The sequence below is a fragment of the Schistocerca cancellata genome, chromosome 8, assembly GCF_023864275.1.
Source record: "Schistocerca cancellata isolate TAMUIC-IGC-003103 chromosome 8, iqSchCanc2.1, whole genome shotgun sequence".
In the NCBI taxonomy this organism is placed as follows: Eukaryota; Metazoa; Arthropoda; class Insecta; order Orthoptera; family Acrididae; genus Schistocerca; species Schistocerca cancellata.
In genome coordinates, this window is record NC_064633.1 from 403793629 (window position 1) to 403820571 (window position 26943).

Consider the following 26943-nt stretch of genomic DNA (forward strand, 5'->3'; position numbering starts at 1 on the left):
AGACTTGCGACGAAACTCTAAAGTGATGGAAGTAGCTGTACCCATGCTCTCAGGAGATTTTCGACAAACACTTCCAGTTATCCAAAAGTCAAAACCAGCAGACGAGATCAATGCATGCATATAAATATAGCATCTCTGGCCACACATACAAATACTGCGACTACAAAAAATATGAGAGCTTAACTATCGAAAGACGAAACAACAGCACCTTTTGCTCAACAACTTTTACAAATAGGCGAAGGTACAAATCCTACTGGCCAGGCGACTACTCTCATTAAACTCAACAGTGGTTTCTGCAACGTATCCATTGCTGCAAACGAACTCATCGACCAAATTTATGCAAACATTGTTCACAGCTATACCAATCCGGAATGGATAATTGAAAGGGAAACTTTGGGAACTAAAAATAATGTGGTTGACGATGTCAACTTTAATATTCAAAAGAAAATTCCCGGTGAAGAGCGAATATACAAATGGACCGACACGACGGTAAAAGTTGAAGAAAGTGTGAACATCTCCACAGATTTTCTAAACTCTTTGTATGTACCAGGAATTCCATTACACTACCTTCGACTAGAACTGGATCTCCGATCGTATTACTCGGAAACCTCAACCCAGCGAAACTATGTAATGGAACAAGGACGATCATCAGACACCTATCGAATAACATTATCGAATCAGAACTTATGACTGGAAAGTGCAAAGGAAACCCAATATTTATCCTAAGAATATCACTGATTTCTACTGAACCGTCACTCCAATTTAAAAGACTGCAAGTTCCAATCAAATTACAGTTTTACAGTTAAAAAAGCGCAAGGACAAAGTTTAACATATTGCGGCATCAACCTGAAAGACTCCTGCTTCTCTCATGATCAGCTATACGTTGCTTGCTCCCGAGGGGAAAATTCAAAAAATCTGTTCGTATATACCCCAGATAACAAAATGAAAAATATTGTTTATAGAGAAGTCTTGTTAATAGTTAGAATCTATTTCGGATAAATCTTTTTTTACCTTTTATTCTTTAACAAGTATTGTAAATAGTTAATTACGTTTTCACTAATTTTTAACCTCATATTCTTTAAAGTCCATCATTTTGTTCCAACTATCACACTATCTCATATAAACTCACTGGGCGAAGCCCGGTACTGTATCTAGTGTGGAAAGGTCTTCCTCCAGCAAATGGGCAAAAGGCACTCCCACGATAGAAATGCTTGGAGCAACAAGTTACTAACTCCCCCAGCATGTCTCTGGCGACGCTGTCTGATTTCTGATCATTACACTTATAATTCATCCTGCACAGGAAATCAGATAGTCGGGAAACTAACTTTCCAAAAACAAATTGGTTGAATGAGTGACAGACTGTTAGACATCTAGCAGCGCTGGACCACCTAAATTCATTGATGAACATTTTAACATCTTAGCACGTACTCCTCTCACAAAAAAAGAAAAGCTCCTCGGCCATCCAGCACGAAGATACTGTAGAGTCCCAATTATGTTTACTATTCCAATTAGGAATAATTTAAAGAGCACTGGCCCATCATGCTAGAGGGCCTGGAAGTATTAAAAGCTCTCTAGCCAGCATCGGGGATGCTACGAGGGTGCGTCAAATGAAAACCTTAAATATTTCTTTAATTTTACTTATTGTGCAGAAGTGGTACGAAGCTGCAGCACGTTTCAACATAATCTCCCCCACGCTCAATGCAAGTCAGCCAGCGCTTACAAAGTGCATAAATTCCTACAGAAAAAAATTCTTTTGTTAGTATGTGCAACCACTCATGCACCGCGTGGCGTACCTCTTCATCAGAACGGAACTTCTTTCCTCCCATTGCGTCTTTGAGTGATCCAGACATATGGAAATCACTTGGAGCAAGGTCTGGTGAGTATGGTGGATGAGGAAGACACTCAAAATGCAGGTCTGTGATTGTTGCAATTGTTGTACGGGCAGTGTGGGGCCTTGCATTGTCATGTTGCAAAAGGACACCTGTTGACAGCAATCTACGTCGTTTTGATTTGATTGCAGGCCGCAGATGATTTTTTAGGAGATCTGTGTATGATGCACTGGTGACAGTGGTCCCTCTAGGAATGTAATGCTCCAAAATGACGCCTTTTTCGTCCCAAAAGACAGTCAGCATAACCTTCACTGCTGATGGTTCTGCTCGAAACTTCTTTGGCTTTGGTGATGATGAATGGCGCCATTCCTTGCTCGCTCTTTTCGTTTCCGGTTGGTGGCAGTGAACCCAGGTTTCGTCCCCAGTAACGATTCTTGCAAGTAAGCGATCACCTTCTCATTCAAAGCGCCGAAGAAGTTCTTCACAAGCATCAACAAGTCGTTCTCTCATTTCAGGAGTCAGCTGCCGCGACACCCATCTTGCTGACACTTTGTTAAACTGGAGCACATTATGCACAATGTGGTGTGCTGACCCATGTCTATTCTGTATATATGCAGCAATGTCATTCAGTGTCAGTCGGCGGTTTCCCTTCATTATGGCTTCAACTGCTGAAGTGTTCTGTGGAGTCACAACTCGTTGTGTCTTACCTGGACGAGGAGCATCTTCCACTGAAGTCACACCATTTGCGAACTTCCTACTCCATTCGTAGACTTGCTGCTGTGACAAACATTCTTCACCGTACTGAACCTTCATTCGTCGTTGAATTTCAATAGGTTTCACACCTTCACTACGCAAAACCCGAAAAACTAAACGCTGTTCTTTCTTGATGAAAGTCGCTGATACTGCGACGGTATGTGTCAATCTGCACTATGCTGCCACCTACAGGCCGTTATGCACGCTGTTTGTTGCATGCATACCAATTACAGGATAACGGCGTGAAATTTCGATTACTAATTTAAGGTTTTCATTTGACTCACCACTGTAAATCGGGCTGTGTTATCAACGGGCCACTGATGGTCGCTTGGCGATTGCCTGTGGTGTCTCCCTAGGCCCTTTGTAAGGACAGCGTGCCAATGGGTAATGCAACTGTACTGTCTTCTCAATCCCAGGGTGGTAAACATTCGATAGAAATATGAATCTGGCCCTGTTAGGTAGCTAATATTAGGTGCAGACCATAACAAATTAATTAGAAAAGCTGCTGTCTTGTAACTAGAATGCATGAATTAATAAAAGTGAAATTTTATGATCTATTCTAGAAAGCCAAAAAAGCTGTTCCCTTTTTCATTCTACGTACAATTTATCAACTGTGCTTTCAGGGGTCAAGTGATACACAACTATCTTGTTCAATTACTTTCATCACTCAATAACAAAATATTTAACTCTTGGAGATATTGAATTGACAATTATTAAATCGTTACCTCTACAAATGAAAATTTTATCACAGGCAAGAATGATAAAAATTCTTCATCCATTAAATTTATTTCTACGATATCGTAGCTGGTCAATGAACTAAGGTGGTGGAGAATAAATGTACCTTTTAAACTAATGAAACAACTCTCATGTGTCTACTCAGTGTGGGGGCAGGTTAGTATCCTATCTTTTGGTCAAAGCGTATGCAGGTTGGAGTGAGCAAAATGTCGACTCAACATTTCCTGTTGCCTAATGTGCGAGGGTGTTGTCTCTGTGCTGGACCCGAAACGCTAATTCCCTACTCTCTTCTTGACGGAATTCACTCAGTCTCAACTTTCCTGGGTTCCGTAGAACGTTAATGTTTCCGTTGTCGAAATAATGGCTATTGCAAACGCACTAAGGGTTGGAGTGACGTGCACAGTTTCGTTGACTGCAAAAATTCCCACACGAATAATTAACTACCTCTTTGCTATCTATTTCCTCAACACGTGAAGCATATGGTAAACACTTTGCAGATGTAAAGCTCTCAAAGCCCTCGCCATTTTCCACACACTTGTGCGGTCCACCGTGAGACGAGAGAGATCTAGAAACTTTTAGTTCGCAAAATGCTTTTATGTAATGTAGATCTCCCCACCACGTCGCATTTGCATCGCCCAGTATGGCTTCAGCCAACCGCCCTTTCATTAGAGGTGAATTTTTATTTCCCTTTCCGGGTCGCCGCTAGCCCCGTTAAAGCCGTGCAGCCACTTACCCTTCGTCCCGGCCGTATTTACGTTAAAAGGAATAATGTATTGTTCTGGCCTTATCCCTTTCTGCACTGAAGTTCGGCGTTCTCTTGTTAAGTGGGGTTACCCCATGCCATTAACCACCTGCTCAGTTCGTCTCCAAAATGCATTTCACTTTAACTTATTTTAGCATGGCCTACCATTATATTGGTAGATACTCTTTTGTTAGTTTTCGGTAAATGAGATTACTGCAACTGATTTTTGTTGATAATATAGTTTTCTGTACTGTACTGTATTTACTGATTGTACTGTCGTTATGAACTGATCTCATGTAAGGTCCGTAAAATCCGGATACCTTACACCGTGTGCCAACTCCCGTAATATGAAAACAGCCCTCAGCCCCCACGTGCTCTCCGCTTTTCAACTTGTGTCTAGCCGCGTCTGACTTTCCTGAAATCGACTCATTAAAGTGGCCTTTTTGTATGACAGCGCAGCGCTTTTATCTCCACATACCAGCAGCAGTAACAAAAGGCAAGACCTGTCATTTCTAATTATCCAGCGCTGCTGTACATCAAGGCATTCAGTATGCAGTCACTGTCTTCCTGATCCACTGAACGTCGCAAGAACAACGAAAACGTAAGCGATCAAGCAGTCAGCACTTGCCGCCTTTCAGTATTAGGCAAGACCAAAACTTCTTAGGATTGTTTATCATACCGGTTGGTAAGGATTTCATTTCACCTTTTTCAATGCTTCTCACATTGCTCACCTTACATCCCATTTGTTATCGTTCATCCTTTGTTTGTCAACGACACTTTCACTCCAATTTCATCTATGATGGAGCCTTCTGTGTTCTCGTACCACGTCCCTAGTACAGTTATTAAAACAGAGCTGTTCTTACCTACGCTCACAACTTTGTTACTTGCTTACGGGCCCAAGGCCTACTGTAACATGTTTTTAACGTTAATTCATTCCATGTTTTCATACCCAGAAAAGAATATTTGAAGCCGACTACGCAGATTATCTGCAGTCTGCTTGCTGTTTCACAGAGAAAAAGTAATTTTGTAACTTTTCACTTTGATTTTAACAATGGTAGATATTGATTCTTTAATAGCCTTACGATCATTACCCTTTCTCTCTTTCGTTCGTTAATTGTAAATGTTGGGGTGTGTTAGTTTCTAGGAGATCTAAGACAGACTCGCCACTTGGTTCTGTAAACAGCTGCTCTTAGTGGTTTTCTGAAAAGGCGTTGAGAACAGCCACACATCAATCACTGGTCCAGCTTTTAGTCGCAAGTATCTCTACGCTCTAGAGCTGATAAATTGAAACCTCCCTCTACTACAAATGGCATGGTCAAAAATTTACAAATCATATTCTGCAAGTTTTGTCTGAAGCACCCAGCTACTGCGCAGCAAGTGGTCTATAAAACATCTGACTTACCTTTTTTACGCACCGTTGATGCTTCCTACCTTACAGATTATGTATCATCCGGATTCAGGTTTCCTAGCCATCATCTTGATCCCATGGCACATTTTCAATATGCATTCCATGCTTTTATGTTCCAAAATATGCACCAATAAATGTTCACGTTGTTCCAGAAAGAATGCTTAGCGTTAAAAAAAGGTGGAAAAATATACCTAGTTTTGTAACTACTATAATAAAGAAAAGCAATGCGAAGCAGTTACAAGACAGGTGATGGAATGGTAACAGTCATTAGAGGCAGACTAATAGTTCGGATGCGGTGACAATAGGGAATGATAATGTCCATATCCTATTCACAGAAACGCCCTCGTGTTTGTAAGTGACGATATAGGGATTATTACAGAAAATTTAGTTCTGGATGACTTTCCGGGTATTTGGACCGTTGTCTTCTCGAATGCGAATCTAGTGTCTTAGCACTGGGGACATCTTGCTCACTCTGTAACGAAGAGAAAGCGTCGAGAGATGTCGGTAACTTTGAATCTTTCATCTGTTGCCACTTTATTTATTGCAGGCCCACTGGGTTAAGCATGCTGTCCTCTTGCAATAAGCATCGAAATTGGTCAGCGGTATATGTTACTTAATATTTCGTGACACTCGGTACAGGGGTTTGACTTTTAAACCATACTAGACTCCAACAAGAAACTGATACCACAGGTAATAAGTTAACACTGACCGTCAGATTGGTGGACTAGCAAATTTAAAACGCCATTCTGCTGCCGTTAGGAGCTTATAGAGCCGGATTTTGTCTCGACCGGTCATTTTCCACTGCTCTCTAGCTGCATGTGTACTCTTTTATACAGCACAATAGCGTTATGACGTAAGTCCCCAGAATTCCCGTTTCATGCGCGGAATTAAGTGGAATAAAAAATAACAAAAAAAGAAGTAAAAACACGTTCACCGCCCTCCGATTCAGACCATTATAATCACTGTCATGTGAGAAGATGAGGGCTTCTGGATTATCTTCTCGTAAAACAGAATGCGAATAAAATAAAATGATGAAGGCTCAACGTTGGGGACGAACGCTGCTTTGTGTACGTTTTTACAGCTTGGGCAGGGCCGGCCTAAGTTTTACATGTGAATCGGTATCCATGTCTGATAATGGAAGCAACAGTTTTTGTATACCTTTGACTGCAAACAAATATTTGAGTACTTCATGAGTTTGAATCGTGACGGGTCGGGTTAATATAAACAGTGTAAATGGAATGAGAGAACGGAAATACAAAAGGCTGTGACGTCGTGATGTGTTGGGCGACCGTCCCCTAAATTCATCAGTAAGTGAAACTTGTACTGATTATTTCCCCATCTGTGAGAAGAAATTGAGAACTACTTGGCTGGCACAGAGATTTCATATACATCGAATAGCAGTCAGTTTGTGCTGTTGAAACATGTTGCGCACTGCGTAAGTGAAATATAAATTTGATGTGCAAAACAGTTATCATTATATAGCTTTTTAAAATAGTCTTTAGTTCTATTTATATAGCTTTTTAAATTAATCGTTTTGGATTAAAGTGAATAAACTGGAATATCGTGCTGTGCTGTCATTAATTTCCTCGTCTTCGATGACTTGTTGCCCAAAATTTACCTAATGTAGGTGGTGTTTACAGCGTGTCTACTTCTTTGTTAGCAGCTTTTATAAATGTCCGTGTATTATATCATGTGTCTGTGTTTCTCTATAAGACGATCCATGTGAATAACTTAACGGAAATACGTTTGCAGGTTAGAATACAAAAACTTTACAACTAGAAATGTTTTATCTGGATGAATCCAGAGGGATTTTTAGAAGTAAGAATGCATTTTACAGGCAATATTATTCAGTTAGAGAGTGAAGTTGATTTGTTCAGCTATTCGTGATCTGCGGTGGTACATTGGTTTGTTACGGTAAGAACTGCAGTTACAACAGTTGATATTGCGACGGTACCTAACAGTTATTGCTGAGTTGTTGCTCTTTTAAACATCACCCATACGAGAAAACTGGCTGCTTCTTTATTTGTGATTACTCGTACTTTAGGGATATGGATGACTGTTCAAAAAGAATAGCTCCATTTAGCTATAGCCATGCACGTGTGTTGTCATGCCCCGCAGATAATTTGCTGCAAATAATAATTTGTACTTGTGATCCAGCAGTCAGATAGTCTATGTATTGGCTAGAATTTCAAGTTAATAAACCACATAGAAATAGAAAATACAAGTTAAATGAATAATTTAGTAGCAAGGGTTCTATTAGAATTTCCGTAATTGATGTATAGGACAGCGAATTATGTTGAATATTGTTTATTCAAGAAGGGACACCTGAAGTAAACGGGAAGTGGTCATGCGGTATTTAATTAAGAAACAGACAGAAAATACCCTTATCAAATGCACTGGATTTACATTGAGAGAGCGTTACGAGAATGGCAGCAAATTCTCCAGACTAAATAGTCATTAAAGATACGCGAAAACTAAATCAATTTCATAACTAAAATGCATGAAAAATTCACCAGTCAAAATAATTCAGAGTTCAACGTGCTGATTTGCAAATTAACACACATGCTACAAATAATATTAACTCATACCTCATCTATTCTCCGTTCCGTAATGCAAGTGGAAAAAATTAGAGGCCTGCTCTGGGGAACATCCAGGATTCTCATGAATTAATGTCCCTTCAGATGTGAGAGTATTGTAGTGGCCATTCATTATCCAGAATCAGTCACTTAATGTGACCGAATCACACACGTTTCCACAGCCAGATCTGACTTTTTGCAGCACTCGAAGCAAAGTGTCCAGAATCGCTACCTTGAATTCATCATTCAAAAATTTCCCAGTCTCCAGTTGACTCTCACAGTATTCTACTACAGTCTGCTTTTCCATTGACTGCAAGCCATCCCCATTGTCCAGTTCTGCAGATATTATTGGCTTAACACGACCACTTCCTGATCTAAACTAATATTTTACAACAATATTTAAATAAAGAAATGTCAAAAATTTTCATTTATACCAAATCATTTAAAATAAATACACATAAAAGTTGGTTCATAAATAGATAAGCCAGCATTCTTGCGTAAGTGTACTCATGATAAATAACAACCGTCTGTCTTTAAATATTGCTTACACAATTACTCGTGCATTCTTGACAGACGCGTCTTTAGGTTTCCTTTTCAATTGTGGTGTCTCCTACAACATTCAAATGACCACTTTTGTATTAACACAGTGTTTTAATACTATTTGTAGTCAACATTTAAATAAAGTTGCTGGCAAAATAGTTAACTGTCCATTAATTAAAAACAAAAGTGTGACGAAGTGTGAGGTATTGATGCCGTGTTCATTTACTGTGTAGGTGTGGAAAATACGATGTTCTGACAAACATTTGCGTAATAAAAAAGATGTAAACGACATAATAGATCAAGAAATAAAATAGATGTAGAAACGTAGCTTTCAGAGATGGTAGCTATAGTGCAACGTTATCCTGTGAGATATCGTATATTGAACCGCTTGAAGTGTTTAAAAGTTGTTAATTCATATCTTCACTATGAAAATGTTTATTTCATGTGGAATTTTACTTGTGTGGTTTCAAAGCTATTGAAATATTATTTTATTTACTGGATTCATTTCATTTATCTAAGATCGTAAATGTATTCAGGTTTGCTTCAAAACTTCACTGTAAATTATTATAGATTCTTGTAGAGCTGGAAGAAGTCATCTTTCAGCTGGTCTGACACTCCGCCCTTTCTTGGAGCATTGTCTGTTCTATGGAACGGCCATGTGAACAGCAGTCGTCCTGATTCCCTGCTTTGGGACCTATCCATTTCCTGTGACGTACTCCTTGTACGTGCACACGTCCGTACTGGTTGCTTAACTATACCTGATGCAGTGGGCATTGAGACTTGAGCTCGAAACGTTCAGCTGCGTAACAAAATTATCTTACTTCGTAGCAGTTATGGGCGGACGATTAGCTCGCCTAAATACACCTAACGTCACAATGTAGCGTCGATGACCTTCCACCGGAAAAGTGGCTTACGGTTCACAATTGCAGGGTTAATGAACAGCGCTTCATAGCTTTCAAAATGAGTCTTCCTCATTGAATACATACATACATGCATGCAACACAGTCATCTGATTAAAACAGAACGGCTGGACGAAAAATAAAAGAAAAAAACTACTTGTTTTAATGAAACTACCCATGTTCACAAGCGTTCTGAAGGAACATTAAAACTAAGGAATTTGATGTTACACATTTTCCGTCCGTTGACTATTTCGGCTATTATTTTATACAAGACAAACTCGAATTTCATCAGTAAAATTTCTTAGTATACGAAAAGTATCAGTTGTATAAACGAATGACTACAATCAAAATTTGTGCCGGACCGGGTTTACGAACCGGATTTCCTGCTTATCTTGAATTTTAGCTTTTGATTAGGCGATCCGAGCGCACCTCATGTCCACTGCGGAACCTTGTTACGTAGTCAACTGCGTGTGTACACTCTGCACTCATACTTCTCATGTATATTCCCATACAGAGGAGAAATTTTAATTGATAGTCGCTTGCCGGATAAATACGATACTGCAGTGCCTGTGTTGTTCAGACGTATGGTGAATATACAGGCCCCGTGGCGACTACAGACGTTATAAAATAAATGAGATGCATTTGCAACTTCAAATATGGACAACCATCGGCTCTAGGCATGCTTGCATGTTTGAACGAACATTGCACCGTACTTCTGATCAACATAGGCATTTCTATATCCCAGAGTTTTTTGGGTACAGATTAGTCATGGTCTCCGGTGGCTCTCTGAAGAGTAATGAAAGAGCTAATGAAGAACAAACAGGTGAACACAAATCTGATAAAAGAAGTAGAGTTTCAAGAGATCTATAACGCGCTAACAGGATTGAAGGCCAGCGAAACAACGGGATTAGATAGAATCCTACCAGAATTCCTTAAAAATCTAGGACCAACTGGAAGAAACTGGCTAGCAAAACTCTTCTCTGAATGCATCAAGCAGAAGAAACTAACTAGTATATGGAAAGAAGCCAAGGTAGTCGCTGTCTTGGGACTAGGTGAGACTGGGGAAACCACAAACATTTTAGAAGAATTACTCTTTTATGGGCTTCGTATAAATTATTTAAGAGATTTATGATGGCCAGACTCTCCAAATATATATAGAACACTCCCTACCAATGGAACAAGCAGATATTAGGCCTAAAAGAAATTGTTGAGGTAAAGTCCTTGCCCTCACAACATTTATCGAAAAGGGCTACCAGGAGAAGAAGAAAACTGGCGTTGTCTTGTCGCATCTAACCTCATCATATGATATGGCCTACTTTATCAATAAATAGAAAAACTCAGAGCAGCCAGACCTATAAACTTATGAAGAACATTCTAACTGGAGGAAAATTTAGAATTACTTTTAAAGGCAAAACCAGCAGATGCATAGCGCTCAACAACGAACTCCCACAGGGCTCGGCACTGGTCCCCTGCAGATGTCCCAGAAACAACGTCCTGCACTCCTATATACGCGGAGGGTATGCAATAGTTTATCAAAGCAAATATTATGAAAAACAAAAAAAATACAGCGGAAATTCAACGAAGATCTAAACCTGTTGCACCTTTACTACACCATATGGCATCTACAACCGAATGCAGACAAAACAGTATGTGTAAACATGCTTCTCAATAACAGACAATCCAAGAGTAGGCTGAACATCTGCATGAATAACCAGACCATTAAACATGAAGACAATCCTCGGTAACGTGGATTAAAGCTAGAGGATACAAAAAAACTGAAAACTAGAAATGCCATTGAACCCAAACTCACCGGCACCACCTAGGGATGTGATGCAAATACGTTGAGAACGTCTGCCTTGGCACTGGTATTCAGCGTGGCCGAGTATTGTGCACCTGTATGGGCTGCAACTGTGCGTATATCAAAAATCGATATCCAGCTAAGAGGAACAATGATAATAATACAGGGATCACTTAAACCTACACTTACAGATTGTCTACCCGCATTGTCTAACATAGCATCAACCTAAATCAAAAGCAATCAGCTGCTATCCAGAGAATGTAGCAAAATACTAGCAAACCCAAACCTTCTCATACACCAGGACCTGACGCCAGAAAACCGCCTGAGATCAAGGGCACCTCTATGGCATACAGGTGAAGAGGTATTTCCCTTCGACCCAGAAAATAAATGGTAAAGTTTATGGAGTAGAAGCTCAGTAAAGAACCGAAAACAGGTTACTCACACAAGCATACCAGTAGAGGGCTTTCAGATTTCCCGAAGAGTGTGGGCTACGCTGAACCGTGTGAGGACGGGTGTTGAAAGATGCGGGGAGATGATGAAAACATGGGGTCTCTCGAACGATCCTCAGTGCGAATGTGGACTCAAACAACGAATGACCCACTTGATCGAGTGTACTGTGCATGTTTTAATGGTGAACTGGAGGATACCCATAACCTCACAGAGAATGCCATTGAATGGCTTAAGAAATAAGTTATCTGGTATAAAATTTTGTATTTTGTATTATGTAATTGTCCGCAGCTCCTGGTCTCGCGGTAGCGTTCACGCTTCCCGAGCACGGGGTCCCGGGTTCGATTCCTGGTGGGATCAGAGATTTTCACCTGCCCTGAGATGACTGGGCGTTGTTGTGTCGTCCTCATCGCATCATTCATCCCCATTACGATCGGAGGAAGCCAACGGCAAACCACCTCCATTAGGACCTTGCCTAGTGTGGCGGTGCGGGTTACCCGCATCGTTCCCCTACGTTCTGTCAAGAAGTGTGGAACTTCATCATCATCATCATCATTATGTAATTAAGTATTGCTGAATGTCTGATATTAATGCTGTAATGTCCCTGTTTAATATTTCGCTTTGAAAATGCCCATCGAGTAAGGAAAATAAATAAATAATTTTACCCCTTTGAATCTGTGCTGCACTGGAACTATCTGCAAAACATTGCAGACGTTTACGTTATGCGCCCACTTTACCCGTCGCCCTCGAGTGTTAATTGTACCTTAACAGTGATAATCAGCAGCACTGATAGCTTTAGTGACGAAAAGGTTGCCGATATGCACATCGTGTGTGGGTTCAGTGAAAGCAGTGGATGAGTAGCTCACTGATGTTCAGCACACCTGTACCTGCAGCGAAGGCAACATCACAGCATTGCACTTTTTGATCTGTACAAAGGCGTCTCACACGTTTTAAATAACTCTGTGTCCGACGTTTAGTTAGTCCATATTATCTGCCTTTTCACTGTTGTGAATGTGTTTACCTAGAAATAAACACTTAGATAGCAGACTGAAAAACCAATATTACAATATTCCTCTGTACTGAGAAACTGAAGATCACTGGTCCCTGATTTAGAATACCGAGTAAACATCTCCCATCAACCGCTCAAGTTTTGCTGTGGACTTAGATTTCATCCCATGCAATAAGTGCGAACACGAACTGACGTTTTACAATCAGCACACATCCCGTATGCAATTATCATAATGTGTAGTGTGTCCAGTGTATCCTATGAACGCGAATGGAGTAAATTGCAGCTGGTACAAGACTTAATTGGTGAGGAAGGTTACATGAGAGGAACATGTCTTTCATATCCTCATATCAAGTTAAAATTTCATTGACAAAGCCAAAGATATAGGAATAAGAAGAATCTACATAAAGGACTTAAATCACTTTCCTTGGTCGAGAAAGGGGTCCAATATCAGGAACACACATTTTAATAAATTGCCAGCAACCATTAAAAACTTGGTTTGAGATAAAGTACTTTTTAAACAGAGTTGAAAGACATTTTGATAGGCAACTCCTTTTACTCCATAGATGAATATCTTAACAGGGACTGTTAAGTCAACTTAAGTAAAAATATGTGTTAGATTTCAGTTCTGACAACACTTGGTCACAACAGTCAAGATTAGGTATTTTACGTATGATAAATTTATGAATAGTGTGTAACAGTGTTTCATTCTGACAGTGTGTTAAATCTGTAAATATTAGCCGTCCCAATTTACTTCACTGTATTAGCTTATTTTCGACCACCTCCTGACAAATGATCAGGGTAATAAGTGTTATTTCAAATGTTTCATGGTTTTATGTCATACTTTCTGACATGTTCTACACCCACGAGAATCATCTCATTTTTGGGTCCATGGAACGAAAACTGAATCTAATCTAATCTAATCTAATCTCATTGAAAGTTTGTTTAATCATTCTCAGTTAAGCTCAAATAAGCCAGTGTTTAATTATTGTTTCCAGTTTGCAAACAAACATGTGGTCGCATTTAGAATAATTCCTGAAAGAGTTAATTGATGAATTAAAATTTATTATAACACTAATTACTTTGCATGTCGCGCGTACCTTCGTTAATACGTGTACTCGGTAAATCCTCCCTTGAATAATTATAAATTACTGTTAACTCCCATGACACACGCTGGTGCGAATTTATATCGACTAGTCTGTTAAGCTTCAGCACTTCCATCGCTCCAGAAACAGTATCGTCTTGCATACACCAAAAGCTTTTGGCTCATCTATAGCAAGGCTGACTAGCTCAACAAGGCCCTAAATCAAACCCCGATTTAATATTTTTCAAAAACATGTTCATTTTGTAGCCCATGTCTTTCTGAAGAGTTTGACGCATAAAACAGATACGTTCGACAAAATGTAAGACATTTAATTTGGTCTTAACTGTGTCAAAGTAAAGTGCCAAGCCTCTTCAGACAGCATTCTTCTGTTGCATCTCACTGTATTTCGTTCCGTGGAATACAAAGGTTTATATTTTGTAATGGAAGCTATCAAACCTATGTTCAGGACAGTGGAAATTAAAATGTCCTGTGGTACCTCTTCTTATCCCTGTCGGCCTGTTTCACTTCTTACCCCCTCAAAAAACTCACAATTAATTCTGGGTGGGATTATACGTGACCGGGATAATAAGTACTCATCAGAAAACTTGCAATCGTTATTTCCTATTAGCTAATAACTGTCTCATTTGTATGACTTTATATTAAATATAGGAAACATAAAAGCAGTAAAGATTAGAGACAAGCAAGACAGTACACATTTCTTCAGTCCTTAGCTACAGCTCAACAGTGCGTTCTTTCCTTTATAAAAAGTTTTGCTACATGAAAAATCAAAATGTCGATGTCCAATACTGAAAAAGCTGGCGTGTTTTTTCGATTTGATTACGCCTATTTTGTCACTGTCTGCTAGATAAAACGAAATAGGACTTTCTGTCCTTGCAGCATTTGTAACACATAGCAAATATGAGAGAATCTTTCGGTACAAATTATCATTTTTATGTACCTCATTTACATTAATAACACGACTGAATATAATTCACGAAGTATCAATATCAAACGCCTATTAGGCCTACTACAAGTAAAGAGTTTTATGCCAGGGAACAGTTTCACATTTAATTCATACGCTCCACTTTCTCAAACATGATATTGAAAAGTAGCAGTAGTACAAAATTTTTATATCAATTTCGAATTGTCGTATGCTTCCATATAATTTGTGTGATGTCCCTGTTTCCTCATCTCCCTGGTTCTAAGAAACAATCTTGTCATCACTAATTCTGTAACTAATCCTGCTATTCTCAAAACTTTTTCTCTTTTCGCCGGTTAAATTCTCTAACCCTGCTAGTTCAGTTACCCCGCTTTGATCCTCCTTTTAGGCGTTATTACGTGTTCGCACAACATATTTTCCGCGCTATTCCGAGAACAGAATTTAAGCAGCTGCTAAATGGGGACTATACAACTGGCCCTTAGCAGTGTAGCGATCTCGCATAGAATTTCTGTCAGAATTTCATTTTCTTGGTTACACCGAGAAGATAATATTTAATCTTCTTTACCTGTTATTCCTGTTAGTCGTTTATATCGATCTGGTTTAATATGTAGATTTCGCTAATAATTACAACAAAGCTTATGACTCGCACACCCAATCAACCACATGAACCCCCCACCCCTTGCCCTCCAGATTAGGCCCACCTAAATCAAGGAAGTTAGAGAAACGCAACCACCTTTAAAGTACAGAGATAGTAAAATCACATGCTATTAAAGTAACATTGGGTGCAAACACTGTAACTCCGTCGACTGAAATACTGAACAGAAATATATGAGTCTTGAGATTTAAGTTTGTTTAAACAGTTTGTTTCGGGGGAGTGTACATAAAATTGATTGCATAAGTTCCAGAGGTTTCGTGTAGATTTTCTGACATGTATTACTCACATACGTTCTTCGTACTTATGACATGTCCTGGGAAACGATTAAAAACTAAATCACTCTCCTGTAGTGTGCTTTGCGAAGGATACAAAGCAAATAAGTGAGGAAAAAGGTACTGTGTGCATTGCGTTACTAGTGATCCAGTATTAAATGGAAAATTACGCTCAACGTTTCAATAACAAGAAATATCCACAAAGTTTTTCGAGTTTCATAGTATAAATAGAGTCTAATGAAAATACTGACAGTAATGTATAACTCGGATGCACATAGCAGAAGGGGTCTTTATAACGAGTAAAGACGTTATGCGAAATCTGTACTACTATACTCAGACAAAGCGTTGTTTCCAGATATCTCGACAAGTACTTGACGATTTACTTCAAATTGCACACTATATTCTAGAAAACGTTCCTACCGAAACAGGCTAAAGAATTTATACTAGTGTGTCCCACTTATCTTCACCACCCTAAATAGGTGTTTCTCCAGATGGAAATTACAAAATGTTTCAAGTATATGTTCTATATCTGTCAGGGGTACATCAATCAGCATTTTTCCCTTCGTTGTAGCTTTGTTTTTTACAACGACATGAACATCGGTATGACTTTTTAAAATAGCACCCTGTATTTTTTTATTCAAGTTCATATCCACTGACTTTTCCTTATTTTCATAAGTCTAGAAGAAGCTTCGATTGTACTCTGTGACACTGTTTGAAAGTTTTATGCCATTATTCAGGAAAACTTTTCAGTTATATAAGTATAAGGTTTTTATAGAGACTAATATTCAATATTAGTTTTATGCTTTCTAACTTCCTTTTGGAAAGAGTTTCATCTTTTGGATCTCACTTAAATCTTCAGAATTAGATCTGTGTGGGTAATATAACTTTCTGGTCACTAATGGCTGTATGTAACCATTATTATGCTGAATATGAAACTTCTGTGTTTAAAGTGCCTACATGCATTATTATGTATATGCAGTTCTCATGGCCACAACACGTCAGATCATTCACATTTGACTAATCTCAATCTGATGAAAAACATTTACACAGCATCAAAATGAGAATGTAAATTTAATGGACAGTAACTGTTTCCTAAGTACACAAAACCTTGCTCGCTTACGACGCTAATAAACTTTGACTGACCTTAGCGCAAAGTACTGATTTCTTGGTCTTACTGCTGCCTATCTTTAATAAATACCGCTGCTTCCTATTAATTAATCTTGCCATGTGCTATGTAAGATCTTGCGCCCGCTAATGTTAGCAGTCGCATCTCGCGAACTGCAATGCGAAACCGAACTACTCTCCTTTTAAAACTTTTGATTAACAAGTGGGATGTGGAGGTTCAGTGTCGAATAATCTGAAAACTAAATTTGTTTTAATTTTGTTTTTTAATCACAGGAATTATAAAGGTGTGAAAAAGGCTGGATTACTGATCATTGTTATTAAAAAGTGAACGCCAAACATAAGACACTACTAATTAATTTTTTCCGAAGATCTTTAGACGTTTATAGAACTTACTCTTTGAACAAAATTTACGTTCAGTATTTGAAGATAAAAAGGGGAAAAAAGAGATGTATTCTATTCCGGCGCTGATGCGTTTACAAGATAGTGAAACTACAGTAACGTAATAGGCAAAAAGTGCTAGATATGAAAATTAACAACCTAAATTAAAGTGTTTCCTGAACACTGCCAAATTACCTTTTTAACATCTTCCAAATTACAGCTATAGAATTCAGAAATTAGGTCTCTGCTTCACTACCCTCGTCTTCTTTCAATCACTCTCGAAACCAAAGTCTCTCTCTCTTTCTTTCTCTCTCTCTTTCGCAAGCTGACCACTAGACAACTCTAAAAACTTTGGACTCCAGAGAACCTCCTTCATGTATGTCCTCAGGAAAATTGCTTACTGTGGCCAATATCACAGACAAGATACCACTTCGCATACTATAACAGTCTTTCTTGTTGTACTGCCTTTTCACGTTCGCACTTTAGGGACAGAAGTAAATTACTCACTGCCGAGACATTGAAGACTGTTTAAAATAGAACTCACCGTAGAAGCTGAGAAATCTACTTTTTTAATCGTTAAAGTGAACTGGAGTATGTTCTGCCATAGACGAACACTGAAGAGGAGTCATGGCATTTTCGTGTTCGAGTCCTACTTCCCTTTCAGTTTTTGGTGATTCAAACATATCCCGCTATTCATTAACATAGCCACTGTCTTCCACAACATCGCTCATATTGTCTTGCTTAGTACGCGCGACATGCATAGCTTCTATCTGTTTATTGACATCGGCGTGGTATCGTACGTAATTTAACTCGCGCATAGTGCTATCTGTTGGTCTACTGCCTGAACTACTCTCGATTGCATTCTGCTCTCGCTTATCTAGATTAATTTCTACTTTCCTGTCCATTTTAGTTGCTATTAACTATTGACGCCTTTAATTTTCAATTTAATCTGAACTTTTACTATTCGTTCTGTCAAATAATGTACAGGTTCGTGCCGGTGGACGTTTTATGTTCACTCTATATTTGTAAAATGCTAACTACTTATAATTTTTTCCGTCTGTAGGTGAAAACTGAACAACGTCCTGTCACGCGGCGCCACGTATAACACTCCTGTCTGCTACTGCTATACCATAACCTCGAAGCTGGAGGCAGTTTGCAAAACAGAATTATTTTGTTAGAGTAATTATGGTATAAAGCAGTAGAGCAGTGTTACCCTCTGAGAGGAATTTTATTATGTTGACCGTATTGAACCTAATGGAAGTGGCTTATCGGTAATGAAAGTCAGAATTACGTAAACATTTTAACAGTAACAAATAATATTTTACTTAGCTATACTGTTTAGAAAGTAAAAAAAAAAAAAAAACAATGGTCGCCAGCCTAATTAGGCAAGAGAATGATTAACATTCTTGTCTAAGAAACTAGGTATGAGTAACTTTAACGGATAACACAACTTATAATTTACCACACGGGAGTGCAATTAACTCTGACATCTGCCTATGTTAACGTTAAGGTTGGAACTAACAACTAGAGCAGCACAAACTATTTGCAAAAATATAACAGATACCAAAACACACTATTACTTTCAAGGCTTATTCAAACTGAATGGTCTTTATAGCATTACTATTAAAATTCACTGCAGAATCATTAATTGGACACAGGTTAAGTACTAATTTTCAAACACTTTATTATTTGACATAGAATTATGAATGTTGTTCACTGCAAAATTATGAGCTGGTCACAGGTTAAGCCTCTCTCAGTTAAATACTTTACTATTGAAAATGAAAGTTCATTGGAATTCACTAACAAGTTACTTCTCACTGTCTTTTGAATAAAGAAATTATTGTTTTCGTAAATAGTGGTTTTCCCATTACTTGTTACCTAGCATTAGCATGATAGACAAACTGTGGATCCTACTATTAATATGCACTTCCAATACACAAGAGAGACAAACACTTAGCAATCATGAACATATAATTTTCTACTATTGCAGTTTTCCACTTTTACTACAGTGAAACACAATGTTGACAAAATTGCAAGAAACTGACTCATCTTTTAGAATTTACTACAGACAGCAATGTGATCATTTACTAAGCAAAACTTTATAAGCCTCAGCCTTAAGATCCTTTAATTTTGAAGTTGGCAACAACAGTTTAATAAGCAGTTTTTATAGGAAAATTATTTTCAGTAAGCATCATTTACTTTAACTCACTCTCTTGCCACATAAACTTTAACTTCCTTTTTACTATGTTCAGGAGGCATTAATTAGCAAAAACACTGGTCTTTAATGTTCTTTCAGTAGGGACACTCGGTAATCACTTTACTTCAAACGCAGAGGAACCTGAGAGGTGTTATGATAAGGAAAAAATCAAGGTAGGTACATAAATTCAGTTATAAGTTACCTTATATTTCTGCACACTAAAACATCCAATGAGCTGATCCCTCACTGTACATTGCTATAGTGCTCCATTATAGTGATTGCGCAATGTGGTGGCGATTGCATGTTGGTAGGTGGAATTGCAGGTAGAATTGCTGGACTCTGTCATTTATTGGTGGCAATGATGGATGCCAATTCCAGAATCGTTCCAGCCATTTATCTATCCATTCGAGGCATTGGAAAGTGGCAGAAACAGCCTCTCTCGGAACCAGCACAATGTACAACTTTTACGTGGCAGTGCACAGTTTGGTAGCTCGTCACCGACTGACTCTTGTTTCCACCTTTTCTACCTAGGCCAACAACAATTTGCGCGCGCTACACAGTTCCGTTCCCGAGGGGAACAGAATAACTAAGAATCCTAAGTGAAGGTTAGCAATTTACATAACAGCAAATAAATACAATAATTAAAACAGAACATTTGCACATATTGACATTTCTATCAAAAATTAATCACAGAAAATTACAATTATATACAGTAAGTTTTGTTCCCTGCAAATGGGACAAAGAATTTAAATGATAGATATACTACATTGCATAGAATCAAACCACGACATCAAAGTTGGTGCAAAGAAAGGTGTATACAATTTTGTGTTATCTATTCAATCAAACGCATTACGATGTAATATTAAATGATACAAAAGCAGAATAAATCAGTAGAGCATTAGGGCTATGGTGTTACACACTGCTGCGGAGATCTGATTTCAACCTCGAGTTTCAACAACGGAAAATATACACATTAGGTGTTACTTGATACACAGTATCTTCCTTGTTGCAAGGGCCACGGAGTACTTTATAAATGTCAAAAGGAAAAAAAAAATTAATTTTCGTATAAATTATTCCCCATAAATTTTAATATTTCTATTGCTAACGAGACCTTACGGTTAGCTGTGTTTTTTGGACATCATAGGGGTTCAAAATTAGTTAATGGTGGCTTAACGATATCTCAGCATGTTTTAAGTTTTTAATATTTTTAAAGTCATACGTCCAAGGGCGTTTTGGATCTCAATGTAGGGTGCTGATTTCTTTGTAGAGTATCTTAACGAAGGCATACAACACAAATTTACAATATTAAGTGTAATTTTACACCGAAATTGCTCGTCGGATCTATAACAGAGTTATATAACAGAATTTTTCTGACGTAGACGTGCGTTCGCATTATTACTTTGTGCCAGAAAAGGCTCTCAATAAGGGAAGTGTCTCGGAGTGAACCAAAGCGAGGTTGTTCGGACATTGAGGAGATACAGAGAGACAGGAAATATCGATGACGTGCCTCCCTCAGGCTGACCGAGGGCTACTACTGCAGTGGATGACAACCACCTACGGAATACCGTTCGGAGGAACGCCACCATGTTGGATAATGCTTTTTGTGCAGCCACAGGACGTCGTGTTACAACTCATACTGTGCGCAATAGGCTGCATGATGCGGAACTTCACTCCCGACAGCTATGCCGAGGTCCATCTTTGCAATAACGACACCATGCCGCGTGGTACAGATGGGCCAAACAACATGCCGAATGGACAGATCAGGATTGGCATCACCGATGAGTGTCGCATACGCCTTAAACCAGACAATCGTTGGAGTCGTATTTGGAGGCAACACGGTCAGGCTTAGACACACTGTCAAGCGAGGTGGAGGTGCCCTGCTGTTTTGGGGTGGCATTCTGTGGGGCCGACGTACGCCGCTGGTGGTGACGGAAGGCGCCGTAACGGATGTGCGATACGTGAATGCCGTCCTCCGACCAATAGTGCAACCATATCAGCAGCATACGGGTCAGACATTCATCTTCATGGACGACAATTCGCGCCCCCAGCGTGCAAATATTGTGAATGACATCCTTCAGGCTAACGGCATCGCTCGACTAGAGTGGCCAGCACGTTCTCCAGACCTGAACCCTATCGCACATGCCTGAGATAGATTGAAAAGGGTTGTATATGGATGACGTGACTGACATACTACTCTGAGGGGTCCACACCGAATCGCCGTTGAGGAGTGGGACAATCTGGACCAAAAGTGTCTTGATGAACTTGTGGATAGTATTGGGTGTTAGAGGTTCCAAGGTGTACATCAATCTGGACCATCACCTCTGAAGGTCTTGCTGTGTGGTGGTACAACATGCAATGTGAGGTTTTCATGAGCAGTAAAAATGGTGGAAATTATGTTTATGTACATCTCTATCCCAATTTTCTTTACAGGTTTCGGAACTCTCGGAACCGAGGTGATTCAAAACTTTTTTTGGTGTGTGTATATTTATCGAATGAAGAATTATTTTTGACGAATCAGTTAGACGCAACATACTGAGAGTAATTTTTGATAAGCTTTAGCACACCATACTTTAATTTTAGGCAGCGATTTTAAGTTTTTACAGTCGAAAAGATTTTTTTAACATTGTGTGTGTATTTAATGCAGTACTCTGTTTGGACGTTCGATATATTGAGCTCCATGTAGATGCAGTGACGGCAGATAAATATATTTACGACCTGCTCTGGAATCCTCTTTTTTATCGAACTATACTTGCTCTTATGCACGTGGGTGATTGAAATTAATGGTACTTTATCTGAGAATTCTATTTGGCGTCTGGTTTCTCTGCTGTTCCAAACAAGTTTTTGTGTGTCGGTTCCACCATAAATTTCAACTCTCGATTGAGATACAGTGAAATGTGTTACCCGTTTTCCACGTGAAAGACAAAAAATAGAGAGCATCAAATAAGTCTGCTAATACGGATAATACTGCATTTTCTGCGAATATTCTCAAATTTCAGCGGCAATACTGAAGCCTTTCAAACCCTTCCTTCTCGTTAGATAAAATTTCATTTTCAGCTGATGTTTTCATCATCGAGTTCAATGATTTCCAATTTACAACATCGCATTTCTGGTAACCTTTTAATTTTTGTCGTTGATGTTCCGAAATTATTAAATAATTACTAGTCATCTTTGTGGAGCTAATTTTTTCGCTGGATACCTCCCTGAGGACTTCCTGGTCATTTTCGCTACTAGCTGGATATCTAGCAAACTCCACGTTTTATCTTTTTACTATGTACCTCCGTGTTTTACAAGAGAGAATTGTGGGAAATATTCCCTATCGCGAGTAACGCTGATGGAACATAACAGTAATATAGCATTTCAATATCAGTTAACTCGACAGTCGGATTAAATCATGGAACTTTTCAGATACATGTCATCTCTCAGAAATAACATAAGCTGTCATGCAAATTTGTAACGTGTACACTTGCGTATCATGAATAAGCAGATCGATCAGGCTCTATAAAGCGTGTGAATTTCAATGTGGTTAGCCATTATTCAGATGACCTGGTATTATCATGCACGAATAACATACATAGTGTTTCTTTCTGTTGCAGTAATTATAAAGATATTTTAATTTCATTTTAAAGTACGTGCGTTTTAAAGCAATGTACCGGATTCGCATTCATTAAGAAGTTGGCTCAGGTCTCTGCCTTTCCATTCATATTCAAGTTTTCCTCGCATTGTCTAACGTGGGGACTTTCTAGGAGGTGAACCGAGTTACGAGCTCACTCTTCGCCTGCTTATAGGCACCTATCACACCCTAAAATGGTAGCTGCCAATGCGGCCTCGTTTTTGAAATATTGCCTGTTAAAGTTTGGGCAGCTGTTTATATACAGAAAAGTTTCACTACCGTGTTAAGCAAGCGAGTAGCCGAGTGGTGCGGACACGGTAGCTCAGCGTGCTTGGTAAGAGGGTTAGCTACCTTCTGTAATAAAAAGCTGAGTGAACGGATCAACAAAGGACCTGAACGAGTGTCACATTTGGTTTCTATCTTTTGCTTTTTTTATTTTAACATGAAATTAACCGTAATTAAAAAGTTGGCATACATAAAATTTGCCTATTTATCTGAAAATATTTCTTCGAAAATAGTCATAAACCCGTCATACAAATGTTGGGACAGGATCCTAGAAAATTTTATACCTGCCAGATCGTTGACGCGTCGTCGCGCCTAATCCTGTTTATGGTCTCTGACCGTTGGCGTTCCCCTATTTGTACCTGCCGTTCCACGAATAAAGGGACTCTACTGTCTGCGTATGTGAGTGGTGACGGTTATAACTGCCAAATAAACGTTTCTCGTCAGTTGAAAGGTTGGTTTTGAAATGTGCAGATGTCCAAGGAGGTCTTTTGTGGGCTCCACCTAACAATGAAGAACGGCAGGAGTTAACAGACGAAATTGATTGTCTACGGTAGTTACTTATCAAATTCAACTTTATACTGAAATCAGTGAGCTCCAACAACAGCGAACGATCTTCATTAATCGGCAGAGAAATGTTCAGACGATTTATAGACAGGTACGGGACTATGACATTCACGGACCAAGAAGTCCGACTATGAAGAGGTTGCGAGTCTTTCCGAAGCAAGCCACAACGAAAGTGACGCACGGAAAAAACGAAAAAGACCACAACAACAACAACAAATGTCATGGCGGACTCCTGATCTCTTAATAAAGCGTATTTTATAATATGAGCGCACATTGATTCACTTGTTTTGGGTTTGGGGCCTTTCAGGGAGAAGTTTACTGGCGTGCAAAGGGAAAGAACGAAAATAACTGTAACATGACGGGGAATTGCGACGTAACGTACCTCAACGAAATGCGGGCCATACTAAGAATGAATTACTGTAGTAAAGTTGAAAATGTAGCTTATCGACATACGCAATGAGACCGGCAGAAATGACGCTTTTACTAAAAGCCTATAGTAAGAATCAACGCTATTCGCTAAGATACCACGGACATTACAAATGGCAAGACGTGATCCTTTATAGAAGATACCGTCAAAATGGACGGCAGTGCATGCTCCGCAACCTGCTCCCATGCTACCAACAGCATGATAATGCTTGTTGATGCATGTGGATGTGCTACAATGCATCTCCCCAACGCATGCCACACTGATCGGTGGTACATGGGCTTTTCGGAAAGTAAGGCGCGACAGGTAGCAGAATGGAAATGACTGTGAAAATACGCTGAATCTATGCACAGATGTATTGAGCAGTGGCTCTAGTATACATGATGAATGCGTCATGTCGCTATTTTCGGTTTTAGTAGCCACTGTGAGGTTTCGCCTGATTTCATGCAACCCCACATAACTTATCTGTAATGCATTTCTTCTTCATGGCAGTTCTCGGTTGCACACAGCAGGGGCAATGAGAAACCTCCTGCAGCGTTTTCTGTGGGAAGTATTTGACCACCCACCGGAAACGCCTTGGCTACGTCTGACGTTCATCTTTCGACACCGTTCCTCGCTAAGATACCAAAGTGGGTACCTATGGAATATCGCGTCAGTTGTGCGAACGGATTTGTGATTCCCTGTCAGAAATGTCACAGTTCGAAGTAATAGACGGAAAGTCATCGAGTAAAGCAGAAGTTATATCTGGTGTTCTCCAAGGAAGTATTATAGGCCCACTGTTGTTCCTAATCTATATTAACGACACAGGAGACAATCTGAATAGGCCTCTTCCACTATTTACGGATGATAGTCATTTACCGTGTTGTAAAGCCATCAGATGACCGAAACTAATCAAACAATTATTTAGATACGACATCTGTATCGTGCTAAAAGTTGAAATTGACCCTGAATAAAGAAAAATGTGAAGTTTTTCGCGTGAATACTAAAAGAAATTCGCTAAATCTCGATTACGCGATAAGTCACACAAACCTAAAGGCTGTAAATTCACCTAAATACTTAGGGATTAGCGTTAAAAATAACATAAACTGTAACGATTACATAGGTAATGTTGTGGGTAGAGCAAACGAAAGACTGCAATTCATTGGCAGAACACTTAGAAGGTGCAGCAGTTCTAGTAAAGAGACTGCTTGCACCATTCTTGTCTGCCCTGTCCTGGAGTACTGCTGTGCTTTGAGGGATCCGCATCAGGTGGGACTGACGGATGACATCAGAAAAGTTCAAGGAAGGGCAGCTCGTTTTGTACTATCGCGAAATAGGGGAGATTGTGCACAGACATGACACGTGAATTGGAGTGGCGATCATTAAAACAAAGGCGTTTATCGTTGATACGGGATCTTCTCATGAAATTTCAATCACCAGTTCTCTTCTCCGATAGCGAAAACATTCTGTTGGCACCCACCTACATAGGAGGAAATGATCATCACGATAAAATAAGAGAAATCAGGGCTCGCACAGAAAAATTTAAGTGCTCGTATTCCGCGGGCTGTTGGAGAGTGGAACGGTAGAGATACAGCTTGAAGGTGGCTCATGGAACTCTCTGCCAGGCAATTTATTGTGAACAGCAGAGTAATCATGTAGATGTACATCTGTGCTCCCATGAAGTGCTGGCTATGAAGACAAAATTTTGGCCCAGACAGTGAGCTGTATACCAATGTAGAGAATTGGCGCAAAGCACATCCGGCTGCCCTCAATGACGAGTGTATTGGAAAATTGGTACAAAGCTACGACAAATGTCTAAGTCTCGGCAGGGACTGTATAGAGAAGTAGCTGGAAAGTATAGTAAACTGTTGAAAATACAACGTTTTTCGATTTTCACTGTAATTTCCATTTCGCGACTGATCAGGCCTTACTTTCCGAGTAGTCCTCGTACCACCGAGCAAATGTGGTGTTTGTTGGGGAGATGTAGCGTAACACATCCACACGCATCAATGACCATCTATCAGTTGTCTAGCACTCTGCTGGGACTGTGGAATGAGTGCCCTACCACAGGAACTATTTACCAAGCTTGTGGTCAGCGAGGGAACACGTTGCAGGATATGCACTGCAGTCTGTTTTGTTCATACACCCTATTAAGTGTCAGTTCCGGCTTTTGTAGCGCCCATGGCACGAAATGAACAGCGGTGATTCCATTGTAATTATTGTGTTTAAGTAAAAGTGTCATTTCTGTCGCTCTCATTGTGTAGTTCAGATGGTTCAAATGGCTCAGAGCAGTACAGGACCTAACATCTGAGGTCATCAGTCCCCTAGAACTTGGAACTATTTAAACCTAACTAACCCACGGACATCACACACATCCATGCCCGAGGCAGGATTCGAACCTGCAAACCGTAGCGGTAGCGTGGTTCCAGACTGAAGCGCCTAGAACCGCTCGGCCACATCGGCCGGCCATTGCGTCGTTCGATCAGTTACGTTGTCCACTTTACTATAGCAGTTCTTTTTGGGTATCGTCCAAGTTTCATTGAGCTATGTTACTTCGCAGTTAGTCGGGGAAAAGGGCACGCCCTTTCCATTTGCCGAATGTCCTCTCGTTGTAAGAGCTTCGCTAACCGCTGTGTTCTATGCGGCCGCGTATTGTCATCCATAAAAATTAGGTAATGGTCGAATGCAGCATTGAAA

The 26943-nt window shown here is 39.6% G+C and overlaps 1 protein-coding gene across 1 annotated transcript in view; it reads left to right on the forward strand.

Annotated features, from left to right (window-relative positions):
• LOC126094973 (neuropeptides capa receptor-like) overlaps window positions 1-26943 on the forward strand; it is a 1057957-nt gene that overhangs the window by 860381 nt on the left and 170633 nt on the right. The window lies entirely within an intron of this gene.